The following is a 12,597-nucleotide window of genomic DNA, read 5'->3' on the forward strand; positions in this document are numbered from 1 at the left end:
GTGTATTTAAATTAAAATGAGAAGCTTAAATTGGATAGATGTGAATGAAATGCTTCATAGAAGGTATCCATAGAAACCACTTAAAATAAAGAGCAATGTTAATTCTCTTTGTAAATTGAACTCCCAGAATCAAAATGAGAGTGAGGCATTTAGTGCAGGTGCAAATACACTTTGGCCTTATCTACGTGAAACACACTAATTGACCATTATATGTTTTTGGCCATGGTCTCAGCTGATAGTCACAATCAATTTATAGCCATATAGTTCATGGGATTCAGCTCATAAAATAGCTAAGCTACATTGGCCCAACTTGTTGATCTAATCGAGTGTGTGATCAGAGAACCATTTCTGTAGTAGCCCAAACTTTCAGTAGTTCCTTGACTATATAAGAAATTAAACTTTAACTATACCACTGTGTAGAAATTATATATGTTAATTGGGGACACCATTAAAAATAATTTTTGTGAAAGAATAAATTTTCCGATGCCAATTTTGCAAGAAAAATCTCTACTTTTCACATTCTATTCTAGGCCTCTGTGTGAGCAGACATGATTTACATTGCTGGAATCACAGCATTTGGAATTCAAAGTTCTGATTCTGGTTTTTATATATAAAATGCAAACATTTTCAGGTTACATTTCTTAATTTTCCTTTGTCATAATCACAAGTGATGTCACTGAGTTGATGATCATTTCAGAAAAGCTAACTCCGTTATTACTAACCGTAACAATTCATTATGGGCTTCCCAGGTGGCTCAGTGGTAAAGAATCTGCCTGCCAAGCAGGAGATGTGGGTTCAGTCCCTGGGTTGGGAAGATCCCTTGGAGAAGGAAATGGCAACCCACTCCAGTATTCTTGCCTGGAAAATCCCACGGACAGATGAGCCTGGCAGGCTATGAATCCATGGGGTTGCAAAAGAGTCGGACATAACTTAGTCACTAAACAATTCATTATTGCTAACCGTAGTTTTTCCTACTCCTCTCCATTACAGGTAGTTCTGTGATCAATGATGTTTGATTTCACCTATTTCATAATCCAGCTGATATACTCAAGACCTGCTGTTTGTAGGCCTTTCAGTTTCAGTTCAGTCACTCAGTTGTGTCCGACTCTTTGCGACCCCGTGAACTGAGCACCTTTAGATATTCTCATTTTGGCTACAGAAAATCTTTTTAAGAGTTTTGTGGTGCCATGATGGATAAGAATCTTCCTGTCAATGCAGGGGACATGGGTTGGATCTCTGGTCCATCATGATTCCGCAGGTTGCAGAGCAATTAAGCTTGGGCACCACAACTCCTGAGCCGGAGCTATAGAGTCCACACCACAGCTACTTAGTCTCTGGGCCTAGAGTCTGTGCTCCGAAACAAGGGGGACCACTGCAGTGAGAAGCTCGTGCACGGTGACAAAGAGTAGCCCCAACTCACCTCAACTAGCGAAAGCAAGGCAACAAGGACTCAGCACAGCCAAAAATAAATAAATAAAATTTTTATTTATTAAAAAAAAAATTTAGACGTATCTGACAGGAAAAATAAAGAATTATTGTGGAGTCAAAGAGATTTTTTAATGCGGATTATATTAACCAATATTTACCATACTAGAAGGTAAATTGAGATATTTTAAAAATAATTACTTTAAAATAAACTCATATGGTAAAGTAAATAACTCAACTTTATGAAAAAAATAACTGTATTTCTTCAAATTAAAGAAATTAGTTAGAAGAGAGATGTTGTTTAACATTTTGTAAATCTCCTTAATGTCTGTGTCAATGGAAGATAGCTGGATTCTCATATCTACTTCTACATTCCATCTGTTGCAGTATCTCACTTCATGTAGCCTCTAGAAAACTGAGTAAAAAAGGCATGAACATCTTGGTATTATCATGAAAATAGTTTAGACCTGAATGAGTATTGGTTGTCCCCAGGGCCTTCAACCACATTTTGAAAACCCACTGTGCACACCATGGTAAATATACAAAATTATTACATGGCTAAAGGATTTGAAGTCCTTCCCAGACTTCCTAGAGAAGAGTCTTTATTTGCTGTTCAAAGAAACCAATAACAGTGATTTTTTTTTTTTTTTTTTTTTACTGTCAAGTTCCCTTCGTATTTTACCTTCTCTGGAGTTCTGGAAATACTCACTAGGTGCTAGTGAATTCAGTTTCAAATTTAATAGTAATTAATAGTAACTTTCCTCATTGGCATCAAGTATTTTAGAGTTAGAAACGCTGAAAAAGAAATCCACAACATTTTCTGGTCAAATATTAGATGGGGACCACTGGTTGTATGCAGAAAAAATTCAGGTGAGATAACTTTAGGTAGTACACATCTAAATGCTAAGTAACATTGAGTAAGACAGTGAGAAAGTCATTGAATTTTCTTCCCACATGGTTACATTGTGGCAAAATCTTATATATATATCTTGGTATGTCCTCCACAGAATTTAACTGATTTGCAATGTCCTTAACTAGCTTGCATATTTTCCAGTTTAACATGAGATTAGCCTACATCTTACAGCCTCAGGCAAGCAATAGCATCTAGCTAGAATTTAACGGTAGAGCTTTTATCATCTTATTTTTATTACTACCATCTACTTTGAGCAAGTCATTTTGGTTTTTAATTTAGTAACATTTAATTTTAAAACATTTGGTTTTAAAAAGCATATTGAGTTAAAGAAAAAGTTATTAAATAATATTATGAATGGTATGAGTAATAAAGTGAATGACTGAGGCTTGGGGTAAAAAAAAAAACCAAGAACTGATTTAATTCTATCTTCGGTTTACAGTTAGGGAAATCAAGGCTTGGAGAAAACTGGTTTGCCTGAGGTGGCCACAGTCAGAGATTTCAACTCTGGCTTGGGTTTCCGTGGCTGCTCAGACAGTAAAGCGTCTGCCTGCAGTGCAGGAAACCCGGGTTCGATTTCTGGGTTGGGAAGATCCCCTGGAGAAGGAAATGGCAATCTACTCCAGCACTCTTGCCTGGAAAATCTCATGGACGGAGGAGCCTGATAGGCTACAGTCCATGGGGTCACAAAGAGTCAGAGACAACTGAGTGACTTCACTTTCACTTTCCTTACTCTCAATTAAGAGCCCTTTCAACTACTGAGTAATGACTGCTAATATCTAATACTGTTAGAGACTGCCCCTCAAGTCAGGCAAATCCAAGTTAAAACCTTTGCTCCATTCCAGGCTAGCTATGTAATCTTGGATAGACTTCTTAGCTTCTGTCTTCTCGGTTTCTTCACTTAAGAAGTTGCCACAATCTTTATTTCACCTTAACATTTTGCTCATATTAGATGAGATAATATTTTAAGTGGTTTAAAATGGCTCCTGGCACTCAGTAGACAGAGTTATTTTTATTAGCTGAAGTTATTCTCGGTGAACTGCAGAGCATTTGGAGCAAAAGAATCTTCGTAGCCAGGACTTGGCTCCAGAGTGTGTGAACTGCATCTGCCACTTGGATCCTTACTTAATTAAAGGCTGGAAATCACTGCGCTTCTCTGGAGGATCCTAACATGTCTTTGGTTGCAGGAAACAAAGGTTAAACGTGTTAACCTGGAAACTTATGCAACCAAGGGTTAAAATAGCCTTGAATCTAAAACCAAAGAATTCTGGCCTCTGGCATGTGATGCAAAGCCAAGCATGTTTGCCTTTGTGAGCCCAGGAATGCTTCTGGTGAGCCTTGTTTGTTGTGGAAACTGACATGATCAAAGTGGGGAGAATTAAAACGATCTATCAGAATAATAGTCAAGGCTGTATATGACCTCCCCAGACAGAGCCTTGAACCTGAAGTCTCCCACTGGGGACAGACAAGCCAGCTGACCGCAGCTGGGAAGGGGAAAGCAGCCTTTCTAAGGCAGACCAGGGCACCCGGGAGAGAGATAAAAGTCCCTAGGTGGGGAAACTCTAGATTTCGAAGACCAAATGGTGAAATGAAATGCTGACCTTGTGGTCTTTAGGATTCTTGTAACACCTAGGTTGTGGTTTTCAGGTGTCAGTTTTTAGAGTGGAGTTACTTAAGTGAAGCAGGCACTTTTAGTATTAAAAGCATCTGGGGGTGGGGAAACCGTGCTAATTGCGATGAGATTCTGTGCCAATTGCACTGGAGTGTTCTAAGGCATGATGTCATGCTTCTTCCCATATTAATTTCCAAATGTTGAAAAATTCTCATTATGATTAAGTAGAATTAAGGGTCCCTAAGTGGCTGGAATGATTCTGGATTGTTTGCTCACTTAGTCCTTTATCCCAGGATGAAGATTAGTAAAACTCTTTGATATTCTAGCAAGTATAAAATGACCTTGGAGCCCCAACTGTTGCTAAATATTAATCAAGGCAACTACAGAATGATAAACAGAGGGATTGGAAAAGATTTTAAGGAAGTCCACTCCTACTCACATATTTTAGCGATGGGGAAACTGAAGCCCATAAAGAGGAAATGACTTGCTCAATACTAGAGTGTTTCTGATTTGCAGGCCAATTCTTGCCTGCTACCATGCCAAAGAATCCCCAGTAGATAGACTATTGGACTAGAAAAATGCCCAGGTGGAGAGAGTCACCTTCTGGGCATTCAGAATTTGAAATGCTGCAAGGGTATCACTTTGTTTTTGTTTTTGAAAATTATAATAACAATCATGTTTTTTTTTTTTCCTTTTTGTTTTTCCTTTTGTGTACATTGGCTTACATTTTATCTCTGTCCCTCCCTGGACATACTTCACAGGACCAGATAGATAGAGGGAGGTAAATGCAGAATGAAGTTTTTATAAAGATCACGAATACATTCGATACCGTGCCCAATGAGAGAATTTAATAATCATCATACCTTCTGTTGAGCGCTTTACAAATCACAAAGTGCTTTTAAATCTCTTCTTCCATTAATCCCTACACAGTCATAAAAGGGAGGCAGAACAGTTGTCATCATCTGTCTTACGGATGCCCAAAGTGAGGCAGAGGGAGCCCAGCGGCTTGCCCGGCACCACACAGCTCCACAGCAGTGCCCGGCAGGGGTTTCAGCCAGCCCCTCAGGACGTCAGTTTAGGTACCTCGTGCGGCGGCACGAAGAGGCCCAGGCTCCAGGATTTCGCAGGGTACATTCTCTGAACTCTCCACTTGGTGGGAGTTTCAGGAAATAGTGCAGATAGGCAAGGGGAGGGTCTAGGAGGACGGGAGAGCGAGCAACGGTCAGATGGTTGGGGGAGAGGGGAAAGCAGTCTAGCAATAATGCATTTAAAAAGGCAAGAATTAGAGAAAGGTTTCAGTCTGCAGACCTCAGAGATAAAATCCCAGGAAGAGCCTCCTTTTGTCCTTTCTCCGGGCTTCCAGCAACTGCTTTCTCAGGGAAGGCGTCTGACGCTTTGCATTTCATATCTGCCTTGCTGGAGAGCCCCTGCCCCAGGGTGCGGCGGGGTTTGGGCTCCTTCGGCTCCCAGGCCCGGGCGCCGTTCGGCGCGGGGAGGGAGAGAGCCCGCAGGCCTCCTGCCGGGAAGCCCCGGGATGGGAGGGGGAAGTCGGCCTCGCATCAAAGCAATCAGAGAAACCCTGGGGGGCTATTGGCCTGCTTCTCTCCTCAGACGCGGCTTTGCCTCAACTAATTTCCTGCCCGGGCCCTAACCCAGGTCCCGCCCTTTCCCACCCTCCCCAGAGTCACGCTGTACCAAGCATCGCCCAAGTCGGGAACCAGGGGAAGAAAGCGGGGCCCTGCGGATTTCTGTTTGTCTTTGGAAACCACTTATGGAGCAAGAAGTGGGGACCACAAATGTGGACCCATCCGGAAAGACATCCCACCCCATCCCCCACTCCAGTTGAGTTACCAAATGAGGCCAATTCATTCTCTGGAATGTAGCAGCCCGGGCAATGATGATCGATACTGACAGGGAAGCTTTCATGTAGCAATATCCCCGGCCACCGGCTGTGAGGCAAAGAGAAAGAACTCTCTGGAATTCACAACATTCCCCCTCCAATTAATCCCCAGCCGCCCCGCTGCGTGTGAATGGGTTGTGCTGGGGATTCGTAGCTCTGATGCCGGGGGATTTGCTGATTCCTTTGAGCCCCCTGAGGAGAGGTGATATGGAGAGCAGATAATGAGCATGCAGCGCTGAGGCGAGGTAATGAATTGGCTCGGCTGGGCCTGGCTTCACTATTTGTACACTTTTAGGCACCTCAGAAACTGGGTTTGCAGACAAAATCTAGGCTGAGGGGCCCTCAACCCCGGACCTTTTGTGGGCCTGGATGGCTGCCGCCTCTCCCACTCGCTTAAGACGCGAGCCTTGTATCAGGAAGGAAGGGCCAGAGCCAAGGGATCGCAGCCCTGATTCTGACCTGGCCTGGCTTGGCCGGTAGGTACCAGTCCTGCCTCGGTCACATCCTCACCCCAATCAAGACCAGTTAAACGCTGTTCTTTCTACCGAATTGCAGTTTTCAGTGTAACTCCACTGTCTGTCAAAATGCTTTTTATTTTTCACTCTGTAGCTCCATGTTCACTACTATGAGACCATACCCACAGGCAAAAACGTTTAAAAGCATTGCCCCCATCCAAGAATGCCTGATGAACTATGGACAGAGGTTCGTGACACTGTACAGGAGGCAGTGATCAAGACCATCCCCAACAAAAAGAAATGCAAAAAGGAAAAATGGTTGTCTGAAGAGACCTTACAAATAGCTGAGAAAAGAAGAGAAGCTAAACGAAAATAAGAAAAGGAAAGATATACGCATCTGAATGTAGAGTTCCAAAGAATAGCAAGGAGAGATAAGAAAGCCTTCCTCAGTGGTCAATGCAAAGAAGTAGAGGAAAATAACAGAATGGGAAAGACTAGAGCTCTCTTCAAAAAAATTAGAGATACCAGGGAATATTTCATGCAAAGATGGGCATAATAAAGGACAGAAACGGTATGGACTTAACAGAAGTAGAAGATACTAAGAAAAGCTGTCAAGAATACACAGAACTAAACAAAAAATATCTTTATGACCCAGATAACCATGATGGTGTGATCACTCACCTAGAGCCAGACATCCTGGAGTGCGAAGTCAGGTGGGCCTTAGGAAGCACCACTATGAACAAAGCCAGTGACGGTGATGGAATTCCAGTTGAACTATTTCAAATTCTAAAAGATAATGCTGTGAAAGTGCTGCACCCAATATGCCAACAAATTTGGAAAACTTAGCAGTGGCCGCAGGACTGGAAAAGGTCAGTTTTCATTCCAATCCCAAAGAAGAGCAATACCGAACAATGTTCAAACTACTGCACAATTGCACTCCCTCTGCAAGGTAGCAAAATATTGCTCAAAATTCTCTAAGCTAAACTTCAACAGTATGTGAACTAAGAACTCCAGATGTTCAAGCTAGATTTAGAAAAGGCAGAAGAACCAGAGATCAAATTGCCAGCATTGGCTGGATTGTCAAAAAAGCACGAGAGTTCCAGAAAAACATCTGCTTTATTAACCACGCCAAAGCCTTTGACTGTGTAGATCACAACAAGCTGTGGAAAATTCTTCAAGAGATGGGAATACCAGACCACATTACCTACCTCCTGAGAAACCTGTATGGAGGTCAAGAAGCAACAGTTAGAACCAGACATGGAACAATGGACTGGTTCCAAAGTGGAAAAGGAGTGTGTCAAGGCTGTATATTGTCACCCTGCTTATTTAACTTATATGCAGAGTACATCACACAAAAGGCCAGGCTGGATGAAGCACAAGCTGGAATCAAGATTGCCAGGAAAAATATCAATGACTTCAGATACACAGATGACACCACCCTTATGGCAGAAAGTGAAGAGGAACTAAAAAGCCTCTTGATGAAAGTGAAAGAGGAGAGTGAAAAAGCTATCTTAAAACCCAACATTCAAAAAACTAAGATCACGGCATCTGGTCCCATCACTTCATGGCAAATAGATGGGGAAACAATGGAAACAGTGACAGACTTTATTTTCTTGGGCTCCAAAATCACTGCAGATGGTGATTGCAGCCATGAAATTAAAAGATGCTTGCTCCTTGGAAGAAAAGCTATGACCAACTTAGACAGCATATTAAAAAGCAGAGACATTATTTTGCCAACAAAGGTCCATCTTGTCAAAGCTATGATTTTTCCAGCAGTCATGGATGGATGTGAGAGTTGGACCATAAAGTAAGCTGAGCACCAAATAATTGATGCTTCTGAACTGTGGTGTTGAAGACTCTCGAGAGTCCCTTGGACTGTAATATCCAACCAGTCCATCCTAAAGGAAATCAGTACTGAATATTCATTGGAAGGACTGATGCTGAAGCAGAAGCTCCAATACTTTGGCCACCTGATGCCAAACTTCAGGTCAGTTCAGTCATTCAGTCATGTCTGATTCTGCGACCCCATGGACTAAAGCATGCCAGGCTTCCCTGTCCATCAAATCCTGGAGCTTGCTGAATCTCATGTCCATCAAGTCGGTGATGCCATCCAACCATCTCATCCTCTGTTGTCGCCTCTCCTCCAGCCTTCGATCTTTCCCAGCATCAGGGTTTCCAAATGAGTTGATTCTTTGCATCAGGTGGCCAAAGTATTGGAGTTTCAGCTTCAGCATCAGTCCTTTGTTGGCAAAGTAATGTCTCTGCTTTTTAATATACTGTCTAGGTTGGTCATAGCTTTTCTCCCAAGGAGCAAGTGTCTTTTACTTTCATGGCCGCAGTCATCATCTGCAGTGATTTTGGAGTTGAAGAAAACAGTCTGTCACTGTTTCCATTGTTTCCCCATCTACTTGCCGTGAAGCGATGGGACTGGACCATGATCTTAGTTTTCTGAAAGTTGAGTTTTAAGCCAGCTTTTTCACTCTTCTCTTTCACTTTCATTAAGAGGCTCTTTAGTTCCTCTTCATTTTCTGCCATAAGGGTAGTGTCATCTGTATATCTGGGGTTATTGATATTTCTCCCAGCAATATTAATTCCAGTGTGTGCTTCATCCAGCCTGGCCATTCGTGTGATGTACTCTGCATATAAGTTAAATAAGCAGGGTGACAATATATAGCCTTGACACACTCCTTTCCCAATTTGGAACCAGTCCATTGTTTCATGTCTGGTTCTAAATTTTGCTTCTAGACTTGCATACAGATTTCTCAGGAGGCAGGTAATGTGGTCTGGTATTCCCATCTCTTGAAGAATTTTCCATAGTTTGTTGTGATCCACACAGTTAAAGGCTTTAGTGTAGTCAGTAAAGCAGAAGTAAATGTTTCTCTGGAACTCTTGTGCTTTTTTGATGATCCAGCCGATGCTGGCAATTTGATCTCTGGTTCTTCTGCCTTTTCTAAATTCAGCTCTCGAATATCTGGAATTCTCAGTTCATGTACTGTTGAAGCCTAGCTTAGAGAATTTTGAGTATTACTTGTTAGCTTGTAGGAGGAGTGCCATTGTGCGATAGTTTGAACATTGTTCGGTATTGCCCTTCTTTGGGATTGGAATGAAAACTGAACTTTTCCAGTCCTGCGGCCACTGCTAAGTTTTCCAAATTTGTTGGCATATTGGATAGAGCACTTTCATAGCATTATCTTTTAGAATTTGAAATAGTTCAACTGGAATTCCATCACCTTCACTGGCTTTGTTCATAGTGGTGCTTCCTAAGGCCCACCTGACTTCGCACTCCAGGATGTCTGGCTCTAGGTGAGTGATCACACCATCATGGTTATCTGGGTCATGAAGATCTTTTTTTGTATAGTTCTTCTGTGTATTCCTGCCACCTCTTCTTAGTATCTTCTCCTTCTATTAGGTCCATACCATTTCTGTCCTTTATTATGCCCATCTTTGCATGAAATGTTCCCTTGGTATATCTAATTTTCTTGAAGAGATCTCTAGTCTCTCTTCATCCTAACATTGTACAGGAAGCAGTGATCATGACCATTCCCAACAACAACAACAACAAAATGCAAAGAGGCAAAATGGATGTCTAGGAGGTCTTACAAATAGCTGAGAAAAGAGACGCAAAAGGCAAAGAAAAGGAAATATATACCCATTTGAATGCAGAGTTCCAGAGAATAGCCAGGAGAGATAAGAAAGCTTTCCTCAGTGATCAGTGCAAAGAATTAGAGGAAAACAATAGAATGGGAATTGATGCTGACTGAATGTGAATTCTGATTTGCAGGATGTGGAGCCTAATTCTGTCTGCCTCATTGTCCCCCACCATGCTAAAAAATGATACTAGTGCCTGCCTGAAAAACTAATATGTTGTTAGTCACTCAGTCATGTCCGACTCTTTGCAATCCCATGCACTGTAGCCCACCAGACTACAGTAATAGCTAACATGTATTGAGCACTTAATATGTGTCAGGCAATTATGGTTTACATGTATTATCATATCAGCCCCTAAAGCAGTCTCTGAAGGAGATGCTATTCTCTGTTTTATTTTATAGGTACCAGAAAAGGCTTTGGAGTTCCTAACTGGTTTGGGACCAGAGACTGGAAGCACTTAACCAGTAAGTAGTGTTAGTTGCTCAGTCATGTCCAACTCTTTGCCACCCCATGGACTGTAGGTCACCAGGCTCCTCTGTTCAGTGGAATTCTCCAGGCAAGAATACTGGAGTGGGTAGCCATTCCCTTCTCCAGGGGATCCTCCTGACCCAGGGATTGAACTCAGGTCTCCAACATTGCAGGCATATTCTTCACCATCTGAGCCACCAGGGATGGAGTCAGATTCCCTCTACACAAATGTCCCACAGCCTTTGTCTTTGTTTAGATGCTCATTGCTTCTCATACAGTGCATCTGCCACAGAGTTTCCTGCTTCCACGTGTGCAAACCCTCAGTCCCCACATGCAGCCAGGGGATCTAAGACACCCCAACAGGCCACTCTCCTGCTTAAACTCCTCAGAGGTTCCCCTTTGTATCTAGAAGAAAGTTTAAACTCCTCAGCTTAGCATGCAAGCCTCTTTATGATGGGTCACCTGGAAAGAATTAAATAAAGATCCAGGTAATAATCCTACTCACCTCTTGGGGGAGTTTGCTAGCTGGGACTGTGAAGGAAAGGAGGGGCCTCTTTTCCTCTGACTCTGGAGTCTACTTGTGCGCCTGGCTCCCTGAGGCCACTTCCCACTCTGACCCCGCCCCATCTCATCATTCTTAGCAGTTACCACTCTTAACTTGCCTTCCTGGGTCCCTCTTCTTTCATTCAGGACTGAAGGCAGGTTTTTGCGCCTGGTCCTACTATTGAAGGGAATTCAAGAGGAACACTTTAATTTTAAGGGGTTTTCTTGCCAGGCACCACAGGGCACTAGACAAAAACTATGCCAACGTTCCTGACTATTCTATGTTCAGTGTCAACCAATCTGCATTTTATACCTTGCATGCCCAGAAATTACCTTTTATACACTACATTTGGATTTTCCTCCATCAGCTGACAAATGAACCATCAGACTCTCCCACGGGCCCTGCCTGCCAATCACTGTTCAGTTTTAGCAGCAGCATCTTATTTTCCTAGCAGTGTTATTATAGTTATTTAAGGATTTCATTATAAGGTGTCCCTATTTTACAAAAACTCTCTTAAAATGGAAATATTCAACATTCTATCAACTAACATTTATTGAGAGGCTGTTATAAGTGTAGGGGGAGCTGTGGCAAACAGGACAGTTAAGATTCCTGCATTATGCTGAGAAAGACGGTGTACAGACAAATAAATATGCAACAGCATGGTTAGCAACATAAGAAAATAAACTAGGGTGATGTGATAGAGAAATGGTAGGAACTGCTTTAGATTAGTTAGAGGAAAAGCTTCTAAGCAGGTGACATTTGAGCTGAGATCTGAATGTTAAGAAGGATCCATCCATATGAATAATTGGAAGTATTCAGACAAGTGCTAGGGACAGAGGTGGGGAGAAGCTGTCCTTCTCTGAAGTCACAATAAGAATGCTAGAAAGGCTGAGGTATTTTGATGAGCAGGGGATGGGGTGGAATATTATGCAGCAGATGTGAGCAAACAGATCTTTAAGATCTTGTAGGCTGATGGTTTTCAAACTCTTTTAATAGGATCCACAGAAAGAAATGCATTTTATGTTGTAGTCCACTATACACACACACACACACACACACACACACACACACACACACACACACACACACCCCACCCATCTTAAACATAAGTTCTTTCAATAAAGTTTGATTTTTTTTCCATTTTACAATGCTAATCCTTACCCAGTATATTGGTTTCACAACCTAATAATGGCTTGCTTTGGAAAACTCTGTCTTAGATTATAGTAAGGAGTTTGGATTTTATTCTTGGTATAATTGGAAACCTTTGGAAAATTGTGAGAGGGAGAGTAACATGATCTAATTTACATTTTTAAAAAACTGACTTTGACTGCTGTCTAGAGAGCAAATTGTATGGAGGTGGGGAGAGTAGCAGCAGGGAGCCCAGTTAGGAAGCTGTTGTACTTCATCTAAATGAGAAATGATGACGGCTTGGACTAGAGTGGTAGCAGAAGATGCTGAGAAAAGTGGACAAATACTATAAAATTTGGCAGTAAAGCCAAACGTTGGATGTGAAATGTGTAGCAGAAATAGGAGGCAAGGATTACTCCAAGAGTTGTTTGGTTGTTTATTTTTAGTATCGAGTGGTGTAGACTTCTTCAGAGATGAAAATTTGGGGAATGATTACATTTGGGGGAA

The 12,597-nt window shown here is 42.1% G+C and overlaps 1 long non-coding RNA gene across 1 annotated transcript; it reads right to left on the bottom strand.

The window, feature by feature from the left end:
* Positions 1 to 4,773: 4,773 nt before the first annotated feature.
* Positions 4,774 to 12,343, bottom strand: LOC121819581 (uncharacterized). Its single transcript, XR_006059809.1, has 2 exons — positions 5,256 to 12,343; positions 4,774 to 5,142 (listed from the first exon to the last, which is right to left on the bottom strand). It is a non-coding gene; the product is annotated as an uncharacterized LOC121819581 (long non-coding RNA).
* Between the last annotated feature and the right edge of the window lie 254 nt (positions 12,344 to 12,597).

Source organism: Ovis aries, chromosome 1, assembly GCF_016772045.2.
Source record: "Ovis aries strain OAR_USU_Benz2616 breed Rambouillet chromosome 1, ARS-UI_Ramb_v3.0, whole genome shotgun sequence".
NCBI lineage: Eukaryota > Metazoa > Chordata > Mammalia > Artiodactyla > Bovidae > Ovis > Ovis aries.